A 22,332-nucleotide genomic window follows, 5' to 3' on the forward strand; every position below is an offset into this window, starting at 1 on the left:
CTGCCTGAGAGAGAAGCGCGGGTGCACCTGTGGAAAGAGCCTTAAGGAAAGGGACACGTTTTTCAGTGCGGTCCGCAGGAGCATGTCTGTGGAAGGTGCAGCACGCTCTCCGGGGAGAACAAGAGCCATTAACCTTCTGGTCTGGAAACGTTTGCGAAGCAGGAGAGCCTGCAATACAATTATCACCCGCTCCCAGTGCAGAGAGACAGAAGCCAGGCTGCTAAGGAGACAGGAGGGGAAGAGTAGGGCAGGGCGCGTGCTCCACTCTTAGGAAGGAGTCTGGGCTGAAAGCATGCTTGTCCTGAACCTCTGGGCCTAAGAAGACAGCAGCTACATCCCACCTGTCCCCGGGACAGACATGCGCTAGCCACCAGGAACCTACGCTGAACTCACAGAAACAGCTCCCTGAAAGAACAGGGAGTCAGATGCCGTCTTCCTCTAGGATGTGGAAGCTTGGAGGAGGCACGGGGTTTAAGGGAAAAGAGTGGGCACAGTCCCCAAAAGCTCCATAATCAGTGCACGGGCCGTGTGCAGGGATCCTGTCGCCTCCTCTCTCCTGTGGTGAAGGCACTGGCCTAGCCGAGTCTGCCTGAGAGCCAGAGCAAAAAGCAAAGCCTAACCTACCCCAGGAGATTGTAATATGCATAGAGTGCCTGCTAGGCCAAGCTCGCTGCTGCAGGGTTGTAACTTTGTCTGCTTATTTCAGCATAGCAAGGTGAATCCCGGGCGTAAACTCGGAGCCAGGGAAATCAAATGCCAAGAGGCACCACCTCTCCCGCGGCACTTCTTCCCTGCCCCGCAGAGTGAACACCCAATGCCTTTCTGAGGTAGCAGCAGCGACGTGCGTTTCCTGCCAAGCTGAAAACTTCTGCGAATGCATAGCAGTCAATGGGAAATCAGAGTCGGTTCTGTGGGCTGCTGTTGCTGCTTTCCTTAGACTACTATTCGCAGCACGAAGGGTGAACCCGTATAGAGCGAAAGCCTCTTTGCCTTGGCATCCCCTCTTGGAAAGCACAGCAATATTTGGGAAATCAGAGTCCAGTCTGAGGGATGCTCCTGTTGCCTGAGCTGGTCTCCTCAGCACGGTGTCATAAACCCGCATGGAGCGAAATCCTCTATGCCTGGGCATCCCCTCTGCCTGAGAGAGAAGCGCGGTGGCGCCTGTGGAAAGAGCCTTAAGGGACACGTCTGTCACTGCAGAGCGACGGAAGCCTGGCTGCTAAGGAGACACGAGGGGAAGATTAGGGCAGGGGAATGGGCTCCACTCTGAGGAATGAGTCTGAACAGAAAGCCTTTGGGCTCAAGGTGACAGCAGCTCCTTGGCCACCTGTCGGTGGTGGAGACATGGGCTTGCCACCAGGAACCTACCCTGAACTCGAGAAACAACTCCCAGAAAGAACTGGCCATCAGATGCCGTCTTTAACCAGGATGTGGAAGCTTGGCGGAGGCACGGGGTTTAAGGGGAAGGAGAGGGGACAGTCCCGCAAAGCTCCCTGTTCAGTGCACAGGGCAATGTGCAGGGATCCTGTCACCTTCCTTTCCAGTGCGGAAAGCGCTGGCCTAGTCCGCGAGTCCTCCTGAGCGCCTGAGTAAAAGGCCAAGCGATGCCTACACCGAGAGATGGTAGTGTGCATAGAATGCCAATCTAGGCTACGCACGCTACTGCACGGTGGTGGCTGTGTCTGCTTAGTTCGGCCTGGCAGGGTGAACCCAGGACGCGAACATGGAGCCCGGGAAAGCAAGGCCCAAGAGGCACCAGCTCTCCCGCAGCTCTTCTTCCCTGACGCGACTGAAGCCTTGCTGAGGAAGCAGCGGCGAAGTGCTGTTCGCGCCAAGCCAAAGCCTCTGCGAAAGCACAGCATTTGCTGAGAAGTGTTTTGCGGGCTGCTGCTTGCCTGAGCCCAGTCTCGCCGTGGGAGAAACGCGCATACAGCGAAAGCCTCTTTGACTCGGCATCTCCCCTGGGAAAGCACAGCATTCGTTGGGAAATCACAGTTGGGTTTGGGGATGCTGCTGCTGCTTGCCTGAGCTAGTCTCCGCAGCACGGTGGAAGATACCCGCATGGAGCGAAATACTCTTTGCCCTAGCATCCCTTCTGCCTGAGAGAGAAGAGTGGTAGCACTCGTCTGTCACAGCGCTCCTCAGGAGCAAGTGTGGGGAACGAACAGCACGCCACCCCCAGGGAATAGAAGGAGCCCTTGGTCTTGGGGTCGGGAAACGCTCGGGAAGCCGAATGGCCTGCTGTGCACGAACAGCAGGCCAGTGGCAAGACAAGTGTCACCTGCTCTCTGTGCGGAGAGATGGAAGCCTGTCTGCTAAGGAGACATGAGGGGACGACTAGGGCAGAGGCGCGTGCTCCACTCTGAGGAAGGAGTCTGGGCAGAAGGCAGGCCTGTCCTGTGCCTCTGGTCCCAAGGAGACAGCATCTCCTTGGCCACCTGTCCCAAGGGCCGACGGGCTTGCCCCCAGGTGCCATACCCGGAACTCGCAGAAAAAACCCCATGGAGAAACGGGCAGTCAGATGCTGTCTTCCACCAAGATGTGGCAGCTATGTGGGTGGCAGGGGGTGTGCCGGGGAAGGAGTGGAGACATTCCCCCACATTTCCCGATCGCAGTGCATGGGCCCTGTGCACAGATCCTGTCGCCTCCTCCCTCCCGTATTGAAGTCACTGGCTTAGACGCCGAGTCTGCCTGAGCGCCTGAGCAAAAGACAAAGCCTTACCTAGGCCAGGAGAAGGTAATAGGCATAGAGTGCCATGCTAGGCCGCGCACGCTGCTGCAGGGTTGTGACTGTGTCTGCTTAGTTCGGCTTAGCAAGGTGAACCCCGGGCGCGAACTTGAAGCCCGGGAAAGCAAGGCCCAAGAGGCACCAGCTCTCTCGCGGCTCTTCTTCCCTGCCGAGACAGAGCCAATGACCAAAGCCTTGCTGAGGAAGCAGCAACGAAGTGCTGTTTGCGCCAAGCTGAAAACCTCTGCGAGAGCATAGGAGTCGCTGGGAAAACAAAGTCGGTTTTGTGGGCTGCTATTGTTGCTTGCCTTAGCCTAGTATTCCCAGCACGATGGGAGAAACCCGCATAGAGCGATAGCCTCTTTGCCAGGGCATCCCCTCTGGGAAAGCACAGCATTCTTTGGGATCAGAGTCAGGTCTGCGGGATGCTGCCTGCTGCTTGCGAGAGCTAGTATCCACAGCACGGTGTGATAAACCCACATGGAGCGAAATCCTCTTGGCCTGGGCATCCCCTCTGCCTGAGAGAGAAGCGCGGTGGCGCCTGTGGAAAGAGCCTTAAGGGACACGTCTGTCACTGCAGAGCGACGGAAGCCTGGCTCCTAAGGAGACACGACGGGAAAATTAGGGCAGGGGAAAGGGATCCACTCTGAGGAAGGAGTCTGGGCAAAAAGCCTTTGGGCTCAAGGAGACAGCAGCAGCTCCTTGTCCACCTGTCCGTGGTGGGGACATGGGCTTGCCACCACGCCCTACCCTGAACTCGAGAAACAACTCCCAGAAAGAACTGGCCATCAGATGCTGTCTCCTACCAGGATGTCGAAGCTTGCTGGCGGCACGGGGTTTAACGTGAAAGAGTGGGGATAGTAACCCAAAGCTCCCTATTCAGTGCAAAGAGCAGTGTGCAGGGATCCTGTCACATTCCTTTCCTGTGGGAAAAGCACTGGCCTAGTCTGCGAGTCCTACTGAGCGCCAGAATAAAAGGCCAAGCGATGCCTACACGGGCGAAGGTAGTGTGCATAGAGTGCCATCCTAGGCTACGCACGCTACTGCACGGTTGTGGCTTGTTGCTTAGTTCGTACCAGCAGGGTGAACTCAGGACGCGAACATGGAGCCCGTGAAAGTGAGGCCCAAGAGGCACCAGCTCTCCCGCAGCTCTTCTTCCCTGACGCGACTGAAGCCGTGCGAGGAAGCAGCGGCGAAGTGCTGTTCGCTCCAAGCCAAAGCCTCTGCGAAAGCACAGCATTCGCTGAGAAGTGTTCTGGCGGCTGCTGCTGCTTGCCTGAGCCCAGTCTCGCGGTGGGAGAAACCCGCATACAGCGAAAGTCTCTTTGCCTGGGCATCTCCCCTGGGAAAGCACAGCTTTCCTTGGGAAATCAGAGTTGGGTTTGGGGATGCTGCTGCTGCTTGCCTGAGCTAGTCTCCGCAGCACGGTGGAAGATACCCGCATGGAGCGAAATACTCTTTGTCCTAGCATCCCTTCTGCCTGGGAGAGAAGAGTGGTAGCACTAGTCTCTCACAAAGCTCCCCAGGAGCAAATGTGGGGAAGGCGCAGCACGCTGCCCCCGGGGAAGAGAAGGAGCCCTTGGCCTTGGGGTCGGGAAACCTCGGGAAGCAGGATAGACTGCTGTACACGAACAGCAGGCCAGTGGCAAGACAAGTGTCACCGGCTCCCTGTGCGGAGACATGGAAGCCTGTCTGCTAAGGAGACATGAGGGGATGACTAGGGCAGGGGCGCGTGCTCCACTCTGATGAAGGAGTCTGGGCAGAAGGCAGGCCTGTCCGGTGCCTCTGGTCCCAAGGGGACATTATCTCATTGGCCACCTGTCCCAAGGGCAGACGGGCTTGCCCCCAGGTGCCATACCCGGAACTCGCAGAAACAACCCCATGGAGAAACGGGCAGTCAGATGACGTCTTCCACCAAGATGTGGCAGCGTTGTGGGTGGCAGGGGTGTGCGGGGGAAGGAGTGGAGACAGTCTCCCACAGTTCCCCATCCCAGTGCACGGGCCGTGTGCACAGATCCTGCGCCTCCTCTCTCCTGTAGTGAAGGCACCGGCCTAGACCCCGAATCTGCCTGAGTGCCTGAGCAAAAGACAAAGCCTTACCTAGGCCAGGAGATGGTAATAGGCATAGAGTGCCATGCTAGGCCACGGACGCTGCTGCAGGGTTGTGACTGTGTCTTCTTAGTTCGGCTTAGCAAGGTGAACCCGGTTGCGGAATTGGAGCCCGGGAAAGCAAGGCCTAAGAGGCACCAGCCCTCCCGCGGCTCTTCTTCAGTGCCGCTAAAGAGCCAATGACCAAAGACTTGCTGAGGAAGCAGCAGCGAAGTGCGGTTTGCGCTAAGCTGAAAACCTCTGCGAGAGCATAGGAGTCGCTGGGAAAACAGAGTCGGTTCTGTGGTCTACTTTTGTTGCTTGCCTTAGCCTAGTATTCCCAGCACGATGGGAGAAACCCGCATAGAGCGAAAGCCTCTTTACCGGGTTATCCCCTCTGGGAAAGCACAGCATTCTTTAGGAAATCAGAGTCGGGTCTGTGGGAGGCGGCCTGCTGCTTGCCGGAGCCAGTCTCCACAGCACGTTTTAATAAACCCACATGGAGCGAAATCCTCTTGGCCTGGGCATCCCCTCTGCATGAGAGAGAAGCGCCGTGGCGCCTGTGGAAAGAGCCTTAAGGGACACGTCTGTCACTGCAGAGCGATGGAAGCCTGGCTGCTAAGGAGACACGAGGGGAAGATTAGGGCAGGGGAATGGGCTCCACTCTGAGGAATGAGTCTGAACAGAAAGCCTTTGGGCTCAAGGAGACAGCAGCTCCTTGGCCACCTGTCGGTGGTGGAGACATGGGCGTGCCACCAGGAACCTACCCTGAACTCGAGAAACAACTCCCAGAAAGAACTGGCCATCAGATGCCGTCTTTAACCAGGATGTGGAAGCTTGGCGGAGGCACGGGGTTTAAGGGGAAGGAGAGGGGACAGTCCCGCAAAGCTCCCTGTTCAGTGCACAGGGCAGTGTGTAGGGATCCTGTCACCTTCCTTTCCAGTGGGGAAAGCGCTGGCCTAGTCCGCGAGTCCTCCTGAGCGCCTGAGTAAAAGGCCAAGCGATGCCTACACCGAGAGATGGTAGTGTGCATAGAGTGCCAATCTAGGCTACGCACGCTACTGCACGGTGGTGGCTGTGTCTGCTTAGTTCGGCCTGGCAGGGTGAACCCAGGACGCGAACATGGAGCCCGGGAAAGCAAGGCCCAAGAGGCACCAGCTCTCCCGCAGCTCTTCTTCCCTGACGCGACTGAAGCCTTGCTGAGGAAGCAGCGGCGAAGTGCTGTTCGCGCCAAGCCAAAGCCTCTGCGAAAGCACAGCATTTGCTGAGAAGTGTTTTGCGGGCTGCTGCTGCTTGCCTGAGCCCAGTCTCGCCGTGGGAGAAACGTGCATACAGCGAAAGCCTCTTTGACTCAGGCATCTCCCCTGGGAAAGCACAGCATTCGTTGGGAAATCACAGTTGGGTTTGGGGATTCTGCTGCTGCTTGCCTGAGCTAGTCTCCGCAGCACGGTGGAAGATACCCGCATGGAGCGAAATACTCTTTGCCCTAGCATCCCTTCTGCCTGAGAGAGAAGAGTGGTAGCACTCGTCTGTCACAGCGCTCCTCAGGAGCAAGTGTGGGGAACGAACAGCACGCCACCCCCAGGGAATAGAAGGAGCCCTTGGTCTTGGGGTCGGGAAACGCTCGGGAAGCCGAATGGCCTGCTGTGCACGAACAGCAGGCCAGTGGCAAGACAAGTGTCACCTGCTCTCTGTGTGGAGAGATGGAAGCCTGTCTGCTAAGGAGACATGAGGTGACGACTCGGGCAGAGGCGCGTGCTCCACTCTGAGGAAGGAGTCTGGGCAGAAGGCAGGCCTGTCCTGTACCTCTGGTCCCAAGGAGACAGCATCTCCTTGGCCACCTGTCCCAAGGGCCGACGGGCTTGCCCCCAGGTGCCATACCCGGAACTCGCAGAAAAAACCCCATGGAGAAAGGGCAGTCAGATGCTATCTTCCACCAAGATGTGGCAGCTATGTGGGTGGCAGGGGAAGGAGTGGAGACATTCCCCCACATTTCCCGATCGCAGTGCATGGGCCCTGTGCACAGATCCTGTCGCCTCCTCCCTCCCGTAGTGAAGTCACTGGCTTAGACGCCGAGTCTGCCTGAGCGCCTGAGCAAAAGACAAAGCCTTACCTAGGCCAGGAGAAGGTAATAGGCATAGAGTGCCATGCTAGGCCGCGCACGCTGCTGCACTGTTGTGGCTTGTCTGCTTAGTTCGTACCGGCAGGGTGAACTCAGGACGCGAACATGGAGCCCGTGAAAGTGAGGCCCAAGAGGCACCAGCTCTCCCGCAGCTCTTCTTCCCTGACGCGTCTGAAGCCGTGCGAGGAAGCAGCGGCGAAGTGCTGTTCGCTCCAAGCCAAAGGCTCTGCGAAAGCACAGCATTCGCTGAGAAGTGTTCTGGCGGCTGCTGCTGCTTGCCTGAGCCCAGTCTCGCGGTGGGAGAAACCCGCATACAGCGAAAGCCTCTTTGCCTGGGCATCTCCCCTGGGAAAGCACAGCTTTCCTTGGGAAATCAGAGTTGGGTTTGGGGATGCTGCTGCTGCTTGCCTGAGCTAGTCTCCGCAGCACGGTGGAAGATACCCGCATGGAGCGAAATACTCTTTGTCCTAGCATCCCTTCTGCCTGGGAGAGAAGAGTGGTAGCACTAGTCTGTCACAAAGCTCCCCAGGAGCAAATGTGGGGAAGGCGCAGCACGCCGCCCCCGGGGAAGAGAAGGAGCCCTTGGCCTTGGGGTCGGGAAACCTCGGGAAGCAGGATAGACTGCTGTACACGAACAGCAGGCCAGTGGCAAGACAAGTGTCACCGGCTCCCTGTGCGGAGACATGGAAGCCTGTCTGCTAAGGAGACATGAGGGGATGACTAGGGCAGGGGCGCGTGCTCCACTCTGATGAAGGAGTCTGGGCAGAAGGCAGGCCTGTCCGGTGCCTCTGGTCCCAAGGGGACATTATCTCATTGGCCACCTGTCCCAAGGGCAGACGGGCTTGCCCCCAGTTGCCATACCCGGAACTCGCAGAAACAACCCCATGGAGAAACGGGCAGTCAGATGACGTCTTCCACCAAGATGTGGCAGCGTTGTGGGTGGCAGGGGTGTGCCGGGGAAGGAGTGGAGACAGTTCCCCACAGTTCCACATCCCAGTGCACGGGCCGTGTGCACAGATCCTGCGCCTCCTCTCTCCTGTAGTGAAGGCACCGGCCTAGACCCCGAATCTGCCTGAGCGCCTGAGAAAAAGACGAAGCCTTACCTAGGCCAGGAGATGGTAATAGGCATAGAGTGCCATGCTAGGCCACGCACGCTGCTGCAGGGTTGTGACTGTGTCTTCTTAGTTCGGCTCAGCAAGGTGAACCCGGTCGCGTACTTGAAGCCCTGGAAAGCAAGGCCTAAGAGGCACCAGCCCTCCCGCGGCTCTTCTTCCGTGCCGCTAAAGAGCCAATGACCAAAGCCTTGCTGAGGAAGCAGCAGCGAAGTGCGGTTTGCGCTAAGCTGAAAACCTCTGCGAGAGCATAGGAGTCGCTGGGAAAACAGAGTCGGTTCTGTGGTCTGCTTTTGTTGCTTGCCTTAGCATAGCATTCCCAGCACGATGGGAGAAACCCGCATAGAGCGAAAGCCTCTTTACCGAGTCATCCCCTCTGGGAAAGCACAGCATTCTTTGGGAAATCAGAGTCGGGTCTGTGGGAGGCCGCCTGCTGCTTGCCGGAGCTAGTCTCCACAGCACGTTTTGATAAACCCGCATGGAGCGAAATCCTCTATGCCTGGGCATCCCCTCTGCCTGAGAGAGAAGCGCGGTGGCGCCTGTGGAAAGAGCCTTAAGGGACACGTCTGTCACTGCAGAGCGACGGAAGCCTGGCTGCTAAGGAGACACGAGGGGAAGATTAGGGCAGGGGAATGGGCTCCACTCTGAGGAATGAGTCTGAACAGAAAGCCTTTGGGCTCAAGGTGACAGCAGCTCCTTGGCCACCTGTCCGTGGTGGAGACATGGGCCTGCCACCAGGAACCTACCCTGAACTCGAGAAACAACTCCCAGAAAGAACTGGCCATCAGATGCCGTCTTTCACCAGGATGTGGAAGCTTGGCGGAGGCACGGGGTTTAAGGGGAAGGAGAGGGGACAGTCCCGCAAAGCTCCCTGTTCAGTGCACAGGGCAGTGTGCAGGGATCCTGTCACCTTCCTTTCCAGTGGGGAAAGCGCTGGCCTAGTCCGCGAGTCCTCCTGAGCGCCTGAGTAAAAGGCCAAGCGTTGCCTACACCGAGAGATGGTAGTGTGCATAGAGTGCCAATCTAGGCTACGCACGCTACTGCACGGTGGTGGCTGTGTCTGCTTAGTTCGGCCTGGCAGGGTGAACCCAGGACGCGAACATGGAGCCCGGGAAAGCAAGGCCCAAGAGGCACCAGCTCTCCCACAGCTCTTCTTCCCTGACGCGACTGAAGCCTTGCTGAGGAAGCAGCGGCGAAGTGCTGTTCGCGCCAAGCCAAAGCCTCTGCGAAAGCACAGCATTTGCTGAGAAGTGTTTTGCGGGCTGCTGCTGCTTGCCTGAGCCCAGTCTCGCCGTGGGAGAAACGCGCATACAGCGAAAGCCTCTTTGACTCGGCATCTCCCCTGGGAAAGCACAGCATTCGTTGGGAAATCACAGTTGGGTTTGGGGATGCTGCTGCTGCTTGCCTGAGCTAGTCTCCGCAGCACGGTGGAAGATACCCGCATGGAGCGAAATACTCTTTGCCCTAGCATCCCTTCTGCCTGAGAGAGAAGAGTGGTAGCACTCGTCTGTCACAGCGCTCCTCAGGAGCAAGTGTGGGGAACGAACAGCACGCCACCCCCAGGGAATAGAAGGAGCCCTTGGTCTTGGGGTCGGGAAACGCTCGGGAAGCCGAATGGCCTGCTGTGCACGAACAGCAGGCCAGTGGCAAGACAAGTGTCACCTGCTCTCTGTGCGGAGAGATGGAAGCCTGTCTGCTAAGGAGACATGAGGGGACGACTAGGGCAGAGGCGCGTGCTCCACTCTGAGGAAGGAGTCTGGGCAGAAGGCAGGCCTGTCCTGTGCCTCTGGTCCCAAGGAGACAGCATCTCCTTGGCCACCTGTACCAAGGGCCGACGGGCTTGCCCCCAGGTGCCATACCCGGAACTCGCAGAAAAAACCCCATGGAGAAACGGGCAGTCAGATGCTGTCTTCCACCAAGATGTGGCAGCTATGTGGGTGGCAGGGGGTGTGCCGGGGAAGGAGTGGAGTCATTCCCCCACGTTTCCCGATCGCAGTGCATGGGCCCTGTGCACAGATCCTGTCGCCTCCTCCCTCCCGTAGTGAAGTCACTGGCTTAGACGCCGAGTCTGCCTGAGCGCCTGAGCAAAAGACAAAGCCTTACCTAGGCCAGGAGAAGGTAATAGGCATAGAGTGCCATGCTAGGCCGAGCACGCTGCTGCAGGGTTGTGACTGTGTCTGCTTAGTTCGGCTTAGCAAGGTGAACCCCGGGTGCGAACTTGAAGCCCGGGAAAGCAAGGCCCAAGAGGCACCAGCTCTCTCGCGGCTCTTCTTCCCTGCCGAGACAGAGCCAATGACCAAAAACTTGCTGAGGAAGCAGCAACGAAGTGCTGTTTGCGCCAAGCTGAAAACCTCTGCGAGAGCATAGGAGTCGCTGGGAAAACAGAGTCGGTTTTGTGGGCTGCTATTGTTGCTTGCCTTAGCCTAGTATTCCCAGCACGATGGGAGAAACCCGCATAGAGCGATAGCCTCTTTGCCAGGGCATCCCCTCTGGGAAAGCACAGCATTCTTTGGGATCAGAGTCAGGTCTGTGGGATGCTGCCTGCTGCTTGCGGGAGATAGTATCCACAGCACGGTGTGATAAACCCACATGGAGCGAAATCCTCTTGGCCTGGGCATCCCCTCTGCCTGAGAGAGAAGCGCGGTGGCGCCTGTGGAAAGAGCCTTAAGGGACACGTCTGTCACTGCAGAGCGACGGAAGCCTGGCTTCTAAGGAGACAAGAGGGGAAAATTAGGGCAGGGGAAAGGGATCCACTCTGAGGAAGGAGTCTGGGCAAAAAGCCTTTGGGCTCAAGGAGACAGCAGCAGCTCCTTGTCCACCTGTCCGTGGTGGGGACATGGGCTTGCCACCACGCCCTACCCTGAACTCGAGAAACAACTCCCAGAAAGAACTGGCCATCAGATGCCGTCTCCTACCAGGATGTCGAAGCTTGCTGGCGGCACGGGGTTTAACGTGAAAGAGTGGGGATAGTAACCCAAAGCTCCCTATTCAGTGCAAAGAGCAGTGTGCAGGGATCCTGTCACATTCCTTTCCTGTGGGAAAAGCACTGGCCTAGTCTGCGAGTCCTACTGAGCGCCAGAATAAAAGGCCAAGCGATGCCTACACGGGCGATGGTAGTGTGCATAGAGTGCCATCCTAGGCTACGCACGCTACTGCACGGTTGTGGCTTGTCTGCTTAGTTCGTACCGGCAGGGTGAACTCAGGACGCGAACATGGAGCCCGTGAAAGTGAGGCCCAAGAGGCACCAGCTCTCCCGCAGCTCTTCTTCCCTGACGCGACTGAAGCCGTGCGAGGAAGCAGCGGCGAAGTGCTGTTCGCTCCAAGCCAAAGCCTCTGCGAAAGCACAGCATTCGCTGAGAAGTGTTCTGGCGGCTGCTGCTGCTTGCCTGAGCCCAGTCTCGCGGTGGGAGAAACCCGCATACAGCGAAAGTCTCTTTGCCTGGGCATCTCCCCTGGGAAAGCACAGCTTTCCTTGGGAAATCAGAGTTGGGTTTGGGGATGCTGCTGCTGCTTGCCTGAGCTAGTCTCCGCAGCACGGTGGAAGATACCCGCATGGAGCGAAATACTCTTTGTCCTAGCATCCCTTCTGCCTGGGAGAGAAGAGTGGTAGCACTAGTCTGTCACAAAGCTCCCCAGGAGCAAATGTGGGGAAGGCGCAGCACGCCGCCCCCGGGGAAGAGAAGGAGCCCTTGGCCTTGGGGTCGGGAAACCTCGGGAAGCAGGATAGACTGCTGTACACGAACAGCAGGCCAGTGGCAAGACAAGTGTCACCGGCTCCCTGTGCGGAGAGATGGAAGCCTGTCTGCTAAGGAGACATGAGGGGACGACTAGGGCAGAGGCGCGTGCTCCACTCTGAGGAAGGAGTCTGGGCAGAAGGCAGGCCTGTCCTGTGCCTCTGGTCCCAAGGAGACAGCATCTCCTTGGCCACCTGTCCCAAGGGCCGACGGGTTTGCCCCCAGGTGCCATACCCGGAACTCGCAGAAAAAACCCCATGGAGAAACGGGCAGTCAGATGCTGTCTTCCACCAAGATGTGGCAGCTATGTGGGTGGCAGGGGGTGTGCCGGGGAAGGAGTGGAGACATTCCCCCACATTTCCCGATCGCAGTGCATGGGCCCTGTGCACAGATCCTGTCGCCTCCTCCCTCCCGTAGTGAAGTCACTGGCTTAGACGCCGAGTCTGCCTGAGCGCCTGAGCAAAAGACAAAGCCTTACCTAGGCCAGGAGAAGGTAATAGGCTTAGAGTGCCATGCTAGGCCGCACACGCTGCTGCAGGGTTGTGACTGTGTCTGCTTAGTTCGGCTTGGCAAGGTGAACCCCGGGCGCGAACTTGAAGCGCGGGAAAGCAAGGCCCAAGAGGCACCAGCTCTCTCGCGGCTCTTCTTCCCTGCCGAGACAGAGCCAATGACCAAAGCCTTGCTGAGGAAGCAGCAACGAAGTGCTGTTTGCGCCAAGCTGAAAACCTCTGCGAGAGCATAGGAGTCGCTGGGAAAACAAAGTCGGTTTTGTGGGCTGCTATTGTTGCTTGCCTTAGCCTAGTATTCCCAGCACGATGGGAGAAACCCGCATAGAGCGATAGCCTCTTTGCCAGGGCATCCCCTCTGGGAAAGCACAGCATTCTTTGGGATCAGAGTCAGGTCTGCGGGATGCTGCCTGCTGCTTGCGAGAGCTAGTATCCACAGCACGGTGTGATAAACCCACATGGAGCGAAATCCTCTTGGCCTGGGCATCCCCTCTGCCTGAGAGAGAAGCGCGGTGGCGCCTGTGGAAAGAGCCTTAAGGGACACGTCTGTCACTGCAGAGCGACGGAAGCCTGGCTGCTAAGGAGACACGACGGGAAAATTAGGGCAGGGTAAAGGGATCCACTCTGAGGAAGGAGTCTGGGCAAAAAGCCTTTGGGCTCAAGGAGACAGCAGCAGCTCCTTGTCCACCTGTCCGTGGTGGGGACATGGGCTTGCCAGCACGCCGTACCCTGAACTCGAGAAACAACTCCCAGAAAGAACTGGCCATCAGATGCTGTCTCCTACCAGGATGTCGAAGCTTGCTGGCGGCACGGGGTTTAACGTGAAAGAGTGGGGATAGTAACCCAAAGCTCCCTATTCAGTGCAAAGAGCAGTGTGCAGGGATCCTGTCACATTCCTTTCCTGTGGGAAAAGCACTGGCCTAGTCTGCGAGTCCTACTGAGCGCCAGAATAAAAGGCCAAGCGATGCCTACACGGGCGAAGGTAGTGTGCATAGAGTGCCATCCTAGGCTACGCACGCTACTGCACGGTTGTGGCTTGTTGCTTAGTTCGTACCAGCAGGGTGAACTCAGGACGCGAACATGGAGCCCGTGAAAGTGAGGCCCAAGAGGCACCAGCTCTCCCGCAGCTCTTCTTCCCTGACGCGACTGAAGCCGTGCGAGGAAGCAGCGGCGAAGTGCTGTTCGCTCCAAGCCAAAGCCTCTGCGAAAGCACAGCATTCGCTGAGAAGTGTTCTGGCGGCTGCTGCTGCTTGCCTGAGCCCAGTCTCGCGGTGGGAGAAACCCGCATACAGCGAAAGTCTCTTTGCCTGGGCATCTCCCCTGGGAAAGCACAGCTTTCCTTGGGAAATCAGAGTTGGGTTTGGGGATGCTGCTGCTGCTTGCCTGAGCTAGTCTCCGCAGCACGGTGGAAGATACCCGCATGGAGCGAAATACTCTTTGTCCTAGCATCCCTTCTGCCTGGGAGAGAAGAGTGGTAGCACTAGTCTGTCACAAAGCTCCCCAGGAGCAAATGTGGGGAAGGCGCAGCACGCCGCCCCCGGGGAAGAGAAGGAGCCCTTGGCCTTGGGGTCGGGAAACCTCGGAAAGCAGGATAGACTGCTGTACACGAACAGCAGGCCAGTGGCAAGACAAGTGTCACCGGCTCCCTGTGCGGAGAGATGGAAGCCTGTCTGCTAAGGAGACATGAGTGGATGACTAGGGCAGGGGCGCGTGCTCCACTCTGATGAAGGAGTCTGGGCAGAAGGCAGGCCTGTCCGGTGCCTCTGGTCCCAAGGGGACATTATCTCATTGGCAACCTGTCCCAAGGGCAGACGGGCTTGCCCCCAGGTGCCATACCCGGAACTCGCAGAAACAACCCCATGGAGAAACGGGCAGTCAGATGACGTCTTCCACCAAGATGTGGCAGCGTTGTGGGTGGCAGGGGTGTGCCGGGGAAGGAGTGGAGACAGTCCCCCACAGTTCCACATCCCAGTGCACGGGCCGTGTGCACAGATCCTGCGCCTCCTCTCTCCTGTAGTGAAGGCACCGGCCTAGACCCCGAATCTGCCTGAGCGCCTGAGCAAAAGACAAAGCCTTACCTAGGCCAGGAGATGGTAATAGGCATAGAGTGCCATGCTAGGCCACGCACGCTGCTGCAGGGTTGTGACTGTGTCTTCTTAGTTCGGCTTAGCAAGGTGAACCCGGTCGCGGACTTGGAGCCCGGGAAAGCAAGGCCTAAGAGGCACCAGCCCTCCCGCGGCTCTTCTTCCGAGCCGCTACAGAGCCAATGACCAAAGCCTTGCTGAGGAAGCAGCAGCGAAGTGCGGTTTGCGCTAAGCTGAAAACCTCTGCGAGAGCATAGGAGTCGCTGGGAAAACAGAGTCGGTTCTGTGGTCTGCTTTTGTTGCTTGCCTTAGCCTAGTATTCCCAGCACGATGGGAGAAACCCGCATAGAGCGAAAGCCTCTTTACCGGGTCATCCCCTCTGGGAAAGCACAGCATTCTTTAGGAAATCAGAGTCGGGTCTGTGGGAGGCCGCCTGCTGCTTGCCGGAGCTAGTCTCCACAGCACGTTTTGATAAACCCGCATGGAGCGAAATCCTCTTGGCCTGGGCATCCCCTCTGCCTGAGAAAGAAGCGCGGTGGCGCCTGTGGAAAGAGCCTTAAGGGACACGTCTGTCACTGCAGAGCGACGGAAGCCTGGCTGCTAAGGAGACACGAGGGGAAGATTAGGGCAGGGGAAAGGGCTCCACTCTGAGGAATGAGTCTGAGCAGAAAGCCTTTGGGCTCAAGGAGACAGCAGCTCCTTGGCCACCTGTCCGTGGTGGAGACATGGGCCGGCCACCAGGAACCTACCCTGAACTCGAGAAACAACTCCCAGAAAGAACTGGCCATCAGATGCCGTCTTTCACCAGGATGTGGAAGCTTGGCGGAGGCACGGGGTTTAAGGGGAAGGGGAGGGGACAGTCCCGCAAAGCTCCCTGTTCAGTGCACAGGGCAGTGTGCAGGGATCCTGTCACCTTCCTTTCCAGTGGGGAAAGCGCTGGCCTAGTCCGCGAGTCCTCCTGAGCGCCTGAGTAAAAGGCCAAGCGATGCCTACACCGAGAGATGGTAGTGTGCATAGAGTGCCAATCTAGGCTACGCACGCTACTGCACGGTGGTGGCTGTGTCTGCTTAGTTCGGCCTGGCAGGGTGAACCCAGGACGCGAACATGGAGCCCGGGAAAGCAAGGCCCAAGAGGCACCAGCTCTCCCGCAGCTCTTCTTCCCTGACGCGACTGAAGCCTTGCTGAGGAAGCAGCGGCGAAGTGCTGTTCGCGCCAAGCCAAAGCCTCTGCGAAAGCACAGCATTTGCTGAGAAGTGTTTTGCGGGCTGCTGCTGCTTGCCTGAGCCCAGTCTCGCCGTGGGAGAAACGCGCATACAGCGAAAGCCTCTTTGACTCGACATCTCCCCTGGGAAAGCACAGCTTTCCTTGGGAAATCAGAGTTGGGTTTGGGGATGCTGCTGCTGCTTGCCTGAGCTAGTCTCCGCAGCACGGTGGAAGATACCCGCATGGAGCGAAATACTCTTTGCCCTAGCATCCCTTCTGCCTGAGAGAGAAGAGTGGTAGCACTCGTCTGTCACAGCGCTCCTCAGGAGCAAGTGTGGGGAACGAACAGCACGCCACCCCCAGGGAATAGAAGGAGCCCTTGGTCTTGGGGTCGGGAAACGCTCGGGAAGCCGAATGGCCTGCTGTGCACGAACAGCAGGCCAGTGGCAAGACAAGTGTCACCTGCTCTCTGTGCGGAGAGATGGAAGCCTGTCTGCTAAGGAGACATGAGGGGACGACTAAGGCAGAGGCGCGTGCTCCACTCTGAGGAAGGAGTCTGGGCAGAAGGCAGGCCTGTCCTGTGCCTCTGGTCCCAAGGAGACAGCATCTCCTTGGCCACCTGTCCCAAGGGCCGACGGGCTTGCCCCCAGGTGCCATACCCGGAACTCGCAGAAAAAACCCCATGGAGAAACGGGCAGTCAGATGCTGTCTTCCACCAAGATGTGGCAGCTATGTGGGTGGCAGGGGGTGTGCCGGGGAAGGAGTGGAGACATTCCCCCACATTTCCCGATCGCAGTGCATGGGCCCTGTGCACAGATCCTGTCGCCTCCTCCCTCCTGTATTGAAGTCACTGGCTTAGACGCCGAGTCTGCCTGAGCGCCTGAGCAAAAGACAAAGCCTTACCTAGGCCAGGAGAAGGTAATAGGCATAGAGTGCCATGCTAGGCCGCGCACGCTGCTGCAGGGTTGTGACTGTGTCTGCTTAGTTCGGCTTAGCAAGGTGAACCCCGGGCGCGAACTTGAAGCCCGGGAAAGTAAGGCCCAAGAGGCACCAGCTCTCTCGCGGCTCTTCTTCCCTGCCGAGACAGAGCCAATGTCCAAAGCCTTGCTGAGGAAGCAGCAACGAAGTGCTGTTTGCGCCAAGCTGAAAACCTCTGTGAGAGCATAGGAGTCGCTGGGAAAACAGAGTCGGTTTTGTGGGCTGCTATTGTTGCTTGCCTTAGCCTAGTATTCCCAGCACGATGGGAGAAACCCGCATATAGCGATAGCCTCTTTGCCAGGGCATCCCCTCTGGGAAAGCACAGCATTCTTTGGGATCAGAGTCAGGTCTGTGGGATGCTGCCTGCTGCTTGCGGGAGCTAGTATCCACAGCACGGTGTGATAAACCCACATGGAGCGAAATCCTCTTGGCCTGGGCATCCCCTCTGCCTGAGAGAGAAGCGCGGTGGCGCCTGTGGAAAGAGCCTTAAGGGACACGTCTGTCACTGCAGAGCGACGGAAGCCTGGCTGCTAAGGAGACACGACGGGAAAATTAGGGCAGGGGAAAGGGCTCCACTCTGAGGAAGGAGTCAATGCAGAAAGCCTTTGGGCTCAAGGAGAGAGTAGCTCCTTGGCCACCTGTCCGTGATGGAGACATGGGCTAGCCACCACGCGCCTACCCTGAACTCGAGAAACAACTCCCAGAAAGAACTGGCCATCAGATGCCGTATTCCACCAGGATGTGGAAGCTTGGAGGAGGCACGGGGTTTAATGGGAAGGAGAGGGGGAGTCCCGCAAAACTCCCTATTCAGTGCACAGGGCAGTGTGCAGGGATCCTGTCACCGTCCTTTCAGGAGGGGAAAGCACTGGCCTAGTCCGCGAGTCCTGCTGAGCGCCTGAGTAAAAGGCCAAGCGATGCCTACACCGAGAGATGGTAGTGCATAGAGTGCCGTCCTAGGCTACGCACGCTACTGCACGGTGGTGGCTGTGTCTCCTTAGATCGGGCTGGCAGTGTGAACCCAGGACGCGAACATGGAGCCCGTTTAAGCAAGGACCAAGAGGCACCAGCTCTCCTGCAGCTCTTCTTCCCTGACGCGACTGGAGCCTTTCTGAGGAAGCAGCGGCGAAGTGCTCTTCGCTCCAAGCCAAAGCCTCTGAGAAATCAAAGCATTCGCTGAGAAGTGTTTTGCGGCTGCTGCTGCTTGCTTGAGCCCAGTCCCTCGGTGGGAGAATCCCGCATACAGCGAAAGCCTCTTTGCCTGGGCATCTCCCCTGGGAAAGCACAGCATTCGTTGGGAAATCAGAGTTGGGTTTGGGGATGCTGCTGCTGCTTGCCTGAGCTACTCTCCACAGCAGTTTGGAAGATACCCGCATGGAGCGAAATACTCTTTGCCCTAGCATCCCCTCTGCTTGAGAGAGAAGCGTGGTTGCACACTTGTGTCACCGCCCTCCCCAGGAGCACGTGTGGGGAAGGCGCAGCACGCCGCCCCCGGGGAAGAGAAGGAGCCGCTGGCTTTAGGGTCGGGAAAATTGAACAGCCACATGCAGAAATATGACATTGGATCATTTCCTTACACCATACATGAAAATAGACTGGAAATGGGTGAAGAAGTATAATGTGAGAAAGAATCCATCAAAATCCTTTAGGAGAGAGCAGATAGCAACCTCTTTGTCCTCAGCAGCAGCAACTTCTTCCTAGGAACATCGCCAAAGGCAAGGGAAGCAAGGGAAAGAATGAACTATAGCGATTTCCTCAGATCAAAAAGCTTTTGCCCAGCAAAGGAAACAGTTAACAAAGCCAAAAGATGACTGTCAGAAGTTATCTGGGAGAAGATATTTGCAAATGACATACCAGATAAAGGGCCAGTATCCAAAATTTATAAAGAGCTTATCAAACTCAACACCCTAAGAACAAATAATCCAATGAAGAAATGGGCAGAGGACATGAACAGACATTTCTGCAAAGAATACATCCAAATGGCCAACAGACACATGAAAAAATGCTCCACATTACTTGGCATCAGGGAAATACAAATCAAAACCAGAATGAGATACCACCTCACTCCTTTCAGAATGGCTAAAATGAACAAGTCAGTCAATGACAGATGCTGGCGAGGATGTGGAGAAAGGGCAACCCTCCTACACTGTACGCGGGAATGCAAGCTGGTGCAACCACTCTGGAAAACAGCGTGGAGGTGCCTCAAAAAGCTGAAAATAGAACTACTCTAGGACCTAGTGATTGTAGTACTGAGTATATACCCTACATATACAAACGTGGCATTCTGAAGGGGCACATGCACCCAAATGTTTATAGCAGCAATGTCCACAATAGTTACACTATGGAAAGAACCTAAATGTCCTTCAACAGATGAATCAATAAATAAGATGTAGTATATATGTACAATGAAATACTATGCAGCCATCAAAAGAAATGAAATCCTGCTATTTGTGATGTTGTGGATGGAACTAGAGGGTATTATGCATGGCAAAATAAATCAATCTGAGAAAGACAACTATCCTATGATCTCCCTGATATGATGAAGTAGAGATGCAACATAGGCGGTTTGGGGCGTACGAAAAGAAAAATAAAAGAAGATGGGATTGGGAGGGAGACAAACCATAAAAGACTGAATCTCACAAGACAGACTGAGGGTAGCTGGGGGGAGGTGTGTTGGGAGAGGATGGTGGGGGTATGGACATTGGGGAGGGCAAGTGCTATGGTGAGTGATGGTGAGTGCTATGAAATGTGTGAACCTGGTGATTCACAGACCTGTACCCCTAGGGATAAAAACACATTATATGTTTATTAAAAAAATTAAAAAATAATTTAAAAAATCCATTAAAGAGAAAACACATATTGCAAGCCCAGAGCTAATCTCATATTCAATCAAAAAAGTTTGAAAGTTTTCCCCTTAACGATCAGAAAAAAGACAAGTGTATCCACTTTCACTACTCTCATTTGACATACTACTGGATGTCCTAGCCAGAGAAACAAGGAACATAAGGAAATAAAAGACTCCAAAAAAAAAAGAGGAAGAAGTAAAATTTTATTTTTTTGGATAACATGAACTTACATGTTAAAAAATCCTAAAAACTTCACAAAAAATTTTGAATAAACAAATTTAGTAAAGCTGCCAAATACAAGATCAATATATAACAGACAAGAATTTTGTTTTGTTTCATTTCTTTTTAATATGGAATGCTTCCCAGTTTTTCATGTCATCCTTGTTTAGTGATCACGCTAATCTTCTCTGCATCATTCCAATTTTAGTATATGTGCTGCCAAAGTAAGCACAAGACAGGAGCATTTTAACACTCTAATGATGAACTATCTGAAAAAATAAAGAAAACAATCTAATTCACAATAGCATCAAAAATAATAAAATACTTAGGAATAGATTTAACTAAGAAGATGAAAGATCTGTACTCCATAAACTATGACATTGATAAAGAAATTGAAGGAGACACAAACGGAAAGATAGCTCATATTTATGAATGGCAAGAATTAACATTGTTAAAATGTCCATACTACCGAAAACCATCTGTAAATCCAATTCCTATCAAAAATCCAATGTTAGGGGCGCCTGGGTGGCTCAGTGGGTTAAGCCGCTGCCTTCGGCTCAGGTCATGATCCCAGGGTCCTGGGATCGAGCCCTGCATCAGGCTCTCTGCTCAGCAGGAAGCCTGCTTCCTCTTCTCTCTCTGCCTGCCTCTCTGCCTGCTTGTCATCTCTCTCTGTCAAATAAATAAATTAAAAATCTTAAAAAAAAATCCAATATTATTTTTTTACAGAAGTAAGTAAAGAATCCTAAAATTTATATGAGACCATAAAAGACGACAAATAATAAAAGCAGTTCTGAGAAAGAATGAAGAAGAGAAATTACACTTCTTGATTTGAAACTATACTACAAAGCCCTCATGCTCAAAACAATAAAGTATACTGGCATAAAAACAGACCCATAAACAAGTAGAACAGAATTGAGAGTCCAGAAATAAATCCTTTCATACAGTCACCTAATATTTGACAGGGGCCAACATATGTAATGGGTAAAGATAGTCTGTTCAATAAATGATATTTAAAACTGAATAGTCACATAAACAGTATGAAACTGGAACCTTATATCACTCATAAGTCTTAACTTGAAATAAATTAAAGACTTAAAGGTTATGCATGAAACTACATTACATTTCCTAAAGGAAAACATAGGACAAATTCTCCTTGACATTGGTCTTGCCAATAGTTTTCTGGATACCAGACCAAAAACACAAGCAAAAAAAGCAAAAATAAATAAATGGTACTACATCAAACTAAAGTTTCTGCATTGCCAAAAAAAAGAGAGAGAGAATGAAAACACAATCCACAGAATGTAAGAAAATACTTACAAATCTTATATCTGAAAAGAGGTTAATAACCAACAGATACAAATAGAAAAAATATATATAATTTAAAAAATAGCAAAAGGATCTCAATAGACTTTTTTTTTTCAAAAAAGTTATATAAATGACCAACAGGAGCATTAAAAAGTGCTCAACGTAAAAAACTCAGGGCAAAGTCATTATGTTGTTGTTGTTGTTGTTTACCTCTGAAAAACACAGCAAGATATTACTACCTCTTATAATACATACTACCCAAAAATTGAAACTAACAAATTTTGGTAAATATTGGGGAAAATGGGGAACTTATGCACTGTGATAGGGATATAAATTTGTATGGAAAACAGTATGGAGATTATTCATATTATTAAAAGTAAAATTACCATATGATTCAGTAATCCCACTTCTAGGTATATATCTAAAGGCAACGAAATCACTGTTCAAAGACATATCTGCACTCTTATGTTTATTATAAAATTATTAACTCTAAGCAAGAGATGGAAATAACTTCAGTATCCATTAATGGATGAATGAATAAAATAAGTATGGTAAAAATATACTATGGAATACTACTTAACCATGAAAAATTAAGAAATACTGCCATTTACAACAGCATGGATGGATCTTGAAGGCGTTATACTAAGTGAAATATTTCAAAGATTGTATATATTTTTTAAATTTATGTATTATGATATCCCTTACATACAGAATCTGAGGAAAAGGCAAACTAATGGAAACTTAGAGTTGAGTTGACAAGAGGTGAACCTGGGTGGAATAAGGTGGTCAAAGGGTACAAACTTGCAACTATAATATGAAAAAGTTCTGGGGATCTAATGTACAGCATGATGATCATAGTTAATAATATATACATACATTTTTATTGTGCTTCCCTTTATTAAACTTTGCATATATCACATTCTTACAAGTTGAAAGTTTATAGCAATCTTGTATAAAAGAGGTCTGCTGCCACCATTTTTCTAACAACATTTGTTCATTTTGTGTCTCTCTGTCACATGTTGGTAATTCTTGCAATATTTCAAGTTTTTTCATTATTATTGTATTTGTTATGGTGATCTGTGATCAGTAATTATGACCCACTGAAAACTCAGAACTAGTTTACTTAAGGTATATACATGGTTTTTCTTAAAAAGCATAATGCTTTTGAACAGTACAGTATAGTGATTATTTTTTATATGCACTGGGAAACATAATTTTTTATTTGCACTGGGAAACCAAAAAAAAATAATAATTTGACTTAGTTTTTTGAGATAATCACTTTATTGAGGCAGTCTGGAACAAAACCCACAAGACCTCTGAAGTTTATCTCTACTATACTATATACATAAAAGTTGCTAAGAGAATAGATCTTAAAATTCCTTACGATACATGCATAAAAAACAGTGG

General features: G+C 53.4%; 1 non-coding gene across 1 annotated transcript; it reads right to left on the reverse strand.

Annotated features, from left to right (window-relative positions):
* Positions 1 to 19,742: 19,742 nt before the first annotated feature.
* LOC131820272 (U6 spliceosomal RNA) lies at positions 19,743 to 19,849 on the reverse strand. Its single transcript, XR_009349566.1, has one exon. It is a non-coding gene; the product is annotated as a U6 spliceosomal RNA (small nuclear RNA).
* Between the last annotated feature and the right edge of the window lie 2,483 nt (positions 19,850 to 22,332).

This window comes from Mustela lutreola, chromosome 17, assembly GCF_030435805.1.
Source record: "Mustela lutreola isolate mMusLut2 chromosome 17, mMusLut2.pri, whole genome shotgun sequence".
Lineage (NCBI taxonomy): Eukaryota > Metazoa > Chordata > Mammalia > Carnivora > Mustelidae > Mustela > Mustela lutreola.